Below are 6,899 nucleotides of genomic sequence, written 5' to 3'. Positions count from 1 at the left end.
GGCTTGACTGGATCTGCCTGATTGATCTGGGTTGCTTGGGGTAATCCTCCAGCCCTAAGACTTCAGGATCTCCTGCAGATGTCCCAGGAGATCCTGTTAGGGCGGCTAAAGGATGAAAACATCGGGGTTTGCAGGCTCCAACATTGGTGTTTGCAGGCTCCAACATCGGTGATTGCAGGCTCCAACATCGGGGTTTAAAGGCTCCAACATCGGTGATTGGAGGCTCCTTCTGTCTCCTCGTGCTGCTGGAGAGAGCTGGGGACTGGGATCAGGGATGGGCTGGGATCAGGGATGGGCTGGGATCAGGGATGGACTGGGATCAGGGGTGGGCTGGGATCAGGGATGGACTGGGATCAGGGGTGGGCTGGGATCAGGAATGGACTGGGATCAGGGGTGGGCTGGGATCAGGAATGGACTGGGATCAGGGGTGGGCTGGGATCAGGAATGGACTGGGATCAGGGGTGGGCTGGGATCAGGGATGGGCTGGGATCAGGGATGGGCTGGGATCAGGGATAGGCTGGGATCAGGGATGAGCTGGGATCAGGGGTGGGCTGGGATCAGGAATGGACTGGGATCAGGGGTGGGCTGGGATCAGGGGTGGGCTGGGATCAGGAATGGACTGGGATCAGGAATGGGATACTATCAGGGATGGGATACTATCAGGATGTCAGGGATGTTATCAGGGATGTTATCAGGGATGGACTGATTTCAGGGATGGATACTATCAGGATGTTTTCAGGGATGTTATCAGGGATGGGACACTATCAGGATACTATCAGGATTTTAACAGGGATGTTATCAGGGTTGTTATCAGCGATGGAATGTGATCAGGGATGGGATGTCTTCAGGGATGGATACTAACAGGATGTCAGGGATGTTATCAGGATACTATCAGGATTTTATTAGCCATGTTATCAGGGATGGGATACTATCAGGATATTATCAGGGATGTTACCAGGATTTTATCAGGATGTTATCAGGGATGGGCTGAGATCAGGGATGGGTTACTATCAGGATGTCAGGGATGATATCAGGATGTTATCAGAGATGTTACCAGGATTTTATCAGGAATGTTATCAGGGATGGGATACTATCAGGATGTTATCAGGATGTTATCAGGGATGGGATACTATCAGAATATTATCAGGGATGTTATCAGGATACTATGAGGATGTTATCAGGGATGTTATCAGAATGTTATCAAGATGTTATCAGGGATGTTATCAAGATGTTATCAGGGATGTTATCAGGATGTTATCAGGGACGGGATACTATCAGGATGTTATCAGGGATGTTATCAGGGATGTTATCAGGGATGTTATCAGGGATGTTATCAGGAATGTTATCAGGATGTTATCAGGGATGTTATCAGGGACGGGATACTATCAGGATATTATCAGGGATGTTATCAGGATGTTATCAGGGATGTTATCAGGGATGTTATCAGGGACGGGATACTATCAGGATATTATCAGGGATGCTATCAGGATGTTATCAGGGATGTTATCAGGGATGGGATACTATCAGGATGTTATCAGGGACGGGATACTATCAGGATATTATCAGGGATGTTATCAGGATGTTATCAGGGATGGGATGCTATCAGGATGTTATCAGGGATGCTATCAGGATGTTATCAGGGATGTTATCAGGGATGTTATCAGGGACGGGATGCTATCAGGATGTTATCAGGGATGTTATCAGGATGTTATCAGGGATGTTATCAGGGACGGGATGCTATCAGGATGTTATCAGGGATGTTATCAGGATGTTATCAGGGATGTTATCAGGGACGGGATGCTATCAGGATGTTATCAGGGATGTTATCAGGATGTTATCAGGGATGTTATCAGGATGTTATGAGGATGTTTTCAGGGATGCTATCAGGATGTTATCAGGATGTTATCAGGGACGGGATACTATCAGGATATTATCAGGGATGTTATCAGGCTTTGCAGCCCTGCCATCTACTGGTTGCTTTCCTGAAAGCTCTCAGCTCTGCAGGCCCTCAGAGAGAGCGTTTGAACTTCCTAAACTACCAGAGGGGAGATTAGGATCAGGTGTAAGGAGGAAATCCTTCCCTGGGAGGATTGTGGCTGCCCCAGGATGCCCTGGATGCAAGGCCAGGCTGGACACTGGGGTTTGGAGCACCTGGGACAGTGGGAGGTGGCCCTGCCATGGCAGGGGGGAACTTTGAGGATGATTTTTAAGGTCCTTTCCCACCCAAACCGTTGTGGGTTTGTTCACCCCAGCCCTGGCTGCTGCTCCCAGCCTGCTGGGCAGGAGAAGCTCTGCCTGTCCCTCATTCCCTGCCAGCACAGGGCCCAGCTGTTCCCCTGGGCTATTTTTAAGCCTGTGTGGACAGGGGGCTCAGCAAGGGCGCCCTGAGTGCCGAGGGACAGGGACAGGAGCCCCCAGAGCCCCCCAGGAGGGCACATCTGCAGCCTGCCATGGGAGCTGCTCAGCACACACAGCCTGCAGAACAAGCCCCTGCTGCTTCTGCAGTGCCTGGGCATGGCTGCTGTCCCTCTGCTGGGTCACTGCTTTTACTGGGACCTGCTGAGCTCACTGGGTGTCCTGCAGGAGCAGAGACCCCACCAGGCTGTGACAGGATTGAAGGAAAAGAGGATTAAAGGCACTGTGGGAGCACCTGCATGCTCTGTCTGGTGCTCCATGACCTCCCTGAGCGTTTTCTTGGCTGTTCCCCTGCTTTTAACACTGCCAGTCCCTGCTGGGAGATCACAGTGCTGTGAGTAGAGCCAGCCCAGCTCACCCAAGTCCTTGCTGAAGGAGGAAGCAATAATTCTTTATTTAAGAGATTACATCTTGCTGATGTAAATGACTGTAGCTCTTGATTTGATCATGGACCTGAGGGCTCTGGGAAGGCTCAGAAGCAGCCAGAGCCTTCTGCTGCTCAGAGGAGAGGAGGGCTTGGGGCTGGGGGGACCTGGGGGTAGGCTCAGGGTGCTTGTGTTCAAATTCAGCTTTGCAGGGAGGAAACAGAGCTGGGTCTCTGTGTGGTACCAGGGGAGGGGCTGGACCTGCATCTGCCCCTGGGCTGTGGAGCCTCAGCATCCCTGGGGCTGGAAAATCCCTCCCATCCAGGCACTGCCAGCCCTGCCCCATCCCCACCGTGTCCCCACCCCGAGCCCTGAGTGCCACCTCCAGCAATTCCTGGGACCCCTCCAGGGATGGGCACTGCAACCCTCCCTGGGCACTGCCAAGGCCTGAGCTCCCTTTCCATGGGGAAATTCCTGCTGCTGTCCCCCCTGAGCCTGCCCTGGCCATCCTGAGCTGTTCCCTCTCCTCCTGTCCCTGTTCCTGGCAGCAGATCCCAAATCCCCCCAGCTGTCCCCTCCTGCCAGGGACTTGTGCAGAGCCAGAAATTCCCCCTGAGCCTCCTTTGCTCCAGCCTGAGCCCCTTCCCAGCTCCTCAGGAATTCTCCAGCCCCTTCCCAGCTCCTCAGCAATTCTCCAGCCCCTTCCCAGCTCCCTCAGGAATTCTCCAGCCCCTTCCCAGCTCCTCAGCAATTCTCCAGCCCCTTCCCAGCTCCCTCAGCAATTCTCCAGCCCCTTCCCAGCTCCCTCAGGAATTCTCCAGCCCCTTCCCAGCTCCATTCCCTGCCCTGGACACGCTCCAGCCCCTCCAGGTCCTTCTTGTCTTGGGGGGCCAGAACTGGATGCAGCATTTAAGGTGTGGCCCAGTACAGAGGAAAAAATCACTGCCCTGCTCCTGCTGCCACATGATTTTTTATAAGAAAATTCTCTAAAAATATCCTTTCTTTAGGCTCTGCTTCCTTCTGAAGTTTCACACTACCGTGCACTTTGTTTTCCTTCCTTTAAAGCACAAATCAGCCGCTCCCAGTCCCAGCTCTCGGTGTTAAACTGGGGGGATCTCTGTGCTCCCCATGCCTTTTCCCCCAGGGCCTGCAGGGACAATTCCTCTGGGGTTAATGATGGGGTTATGCTTAAAAGGGAGCAAGGCTTCTCCCTGCTCCCTGTAATTCTGGCACCACTGGGAAATCCTCCCCCGGGAGCTGTTGGCTCCGGCATTCCTGGAGCTCTCCCCGTTACCCAGCTCTTCCTGGAACAACTCTTTGTAACTGACTGAAGCACTGGTCCCACCAAAATCAATGCTATCGACTGCCCAGCGCTGATGTATTAGTCCTGCTGAATTCCAGCTCTCAGCTCCCACCCCGAGAGATGCCCTGGGAAAAGCTTTTAGTGGCTACCACAGCCTGAGCTCCTGCCCAGCCCAGCTCCTGCTCTGCTGTGCCAGATCAGCCCCGAGCCCAGTCAGCTGCTGCTGTCAGTGTGTGTGGCACAGAGGATCCAAACTGCTTAGGAAGATCAAGCCCTTGTTTGTAGAGGCTTAAAAATATCATCTCACCAAGCAGAGGCTGTAATTTCCCGGGCCTTACGGGTGAGGATGCTCAGCCTCGGCAGAGGGGGTGGTGCTGCTGGAGCTTGGGCTGTGTTCGACCTGGAGCTTCAAAAAACTGCTCCAAATCACCAGAGCACCCGGCCCAGGGTGTCCTGCACCCTGCCAGGGGCTCCTGGTGTCACCCAGGGCTGTGCCTGCCCTGCTGCTGGGCAGGGACCGTCCCAGGGGCTCCCCAGCTCTCCTGGCCCTCTCTGCTGGTGGAAGTTGTGTGACTTTGAAAGGTCTGTCTGCCCCAATCTGCCCATTCTGTGCTGCCCCATAACAAATCTGGGCTGCCAGGACAGCAAAGGGTGCTGTTGGTTGTTAGTTTGAGGCTTTGAATCCTCCAAATTAACCCATTTAATTTAATTTAATTAACAAAATCACGATTATCAGCTCCAAATGGTCAGATTTTGACTGCAGCAGTTAATATTTTTATTTTTGGCTTCAGACAAATCTTCCTGCACAGCTTGCTGTGAGAGTTCTGTGACTGGAGGGGTCACAGTGAGGGTGCAGGGGGACACAGCATCTCCTGTGGTGGGACTTCTCTGGATGTGGTGGGACATCTCTGGATGTGGTGGGATGTCTCTGGATGTGGTGGGACATTTCTGGATGTGGTGGGACATATCTGGATGCAGTGGGATATTTCTGGATGTGGTGAGATATCTCTGGATGTGGTGAGATATCTCTGGAAGTGATGGTACAGTGGTGAGATATCTCTGGATGTGGTGGGAAGTCTCTGGATGCAGTGGAACATCTCTGGACATGATGGGACATCTCTGGATGCAGTGGGACATTCTCTGGACGTGGTGAGACATCTCTGGATGCAGTGGAACCTCCCTGGATGCAGTGGGACGTCTCTGGATGCAGTGAGACATCTCTGGATGCAGTGAGACATCTCTGGATGCAGTGGGATATCTCTGGATGCAGTGGAACCTCTCTGGATGCAGTGAGACATCTCTGGATGCAGTGGAACCTCTCTGGATGCAGTGGAACATCTCTGGACATGATGGGACATCTCTGGATGCAGTGAGACATCTCTGGATGCAGTGAGACATCTCTGGATGCAGTGAGACATCTCTGGATGCAGTGGGACATCTCTGGATGCAGTGGGACGTCTCTGGATGCAGTGGGACATCTCTGGATGCAGTGGGACGTCTCTGGATGCAGTGGGACGTCTCTGGATGCAGTGGGACATCTCTGCACACCATGACAGCCGGTGATGGTGGCCCTGTTGGTGCTCCCAGGGCACACCAGTGCCCAGCTCTGTGTGGGGCTGGCTGTCCCAGGAAGGCTGTGGGCACGGCGTGGGCTGTGCCCCTGGGAGCTGCCAGAGCTCCCAGTGAGTTCCTGTAAACATCTGTCAATATTAGTCACATATTCTAGGTTTTTAATTGATCACGCTGCCTCCCTGGACGTGCTGTTTTTTTCCCGGGTTTTCCCATAATAATGACTCCTAATGAAGCTGATTATGTCTCCCATAAGGAACATTAATAGAGGAATGCGTTGTTCTTAAGGTACAGCTCAGGATGGAGCGAGCTGCAACGAGCTGGGGATGCTGAGGGCTCAGCACAGCCCAGCTCCTGCTGCAGCAGATCCCAAATCCCGGCCTGCTTTGGGTGGGAAGGGACCTTCAAACCCATCCAGTGCCACCCCTGCCATGGGCAGGGACACCTCCCACCACGCCAGGCTGCTCCAGCCTGACCTTGGACACTTCAGGCATCCAGGGGCAGCCCCAGCTTCTCTGGGAATTTCAGCCCAGCCCATCACAGGGAAGAATTCCATCCCAAAATCCATTTAAATCCCCACTTTTCCAGAGGGACACCATTCTCGATGTCCAGCCTGGCCTCTCGGATCCAGGGGCAGCCCCAGCATCTCTGGGTACCTGTGCCAGACCCTCCCCGCTGTGCCTCACTACTCCGAGGTGCAAAGGGAGACAGAAATGAGGAGTAAGGGATGTGGAACACGTGGTGGTTATTCCTCCTCATCCCACAGCTCAGGAGGCTCAGGTATTGCATTCGCTTTTCCCTCCCCTCGCCAATGCCCCAGCACTTTTGTCTCTAAACGCTCCTGATCTCCTGTGCATGTTCCCGGTGTAATTCCCGCAGAAGTTGGGATGCTTTTCCCCTCTCCGTGCAGGGATTGCTCCATCGGAACGGCTGTGAAATGCAAATCAGAGCTCGCTGATTGCCGGCTCATTAAAATGCGTAACCCAAAAAGTCTCTCCCTCATTACGGAGCTCTGCTGCTCCATCACTCCACGCTGAAAAGCAGCTGCGTGTTGGCTCTTTGATATCCCAAACCCTATTGTCATTAACCTCATTATGACAATACTCCTTTATGATATTTGAAGCCTTTCAAGGAGGATGCTATAAGGATGATAATATTTTGCTGTTTTGCATAATGCAAAGTGGGGAGGGGGTGGAAAACAGGCAGCAGGAGATGAGGAGGCTTGGATTATTTATTAGTGTCCTCGG

Source organism: Cyanistes caeruleus, chromosome 8 (genome assembly GCF_971803275.1).
Source record: "Cyanistes caeruleus chromosome 8, bCyaCae1.hap1.1, whole genome shotgun sequence".
In the NCBI taxonomy this organism is placed as follows: domain Eukaryota; kingdom Metazoa; phylum Chordata; class Aves; order Passeriformes; family Paridae; genus Cyanistes; species Cyanistes caeruleus.
Note: the sequence above shows the minus strand (reverse complement) of the source record.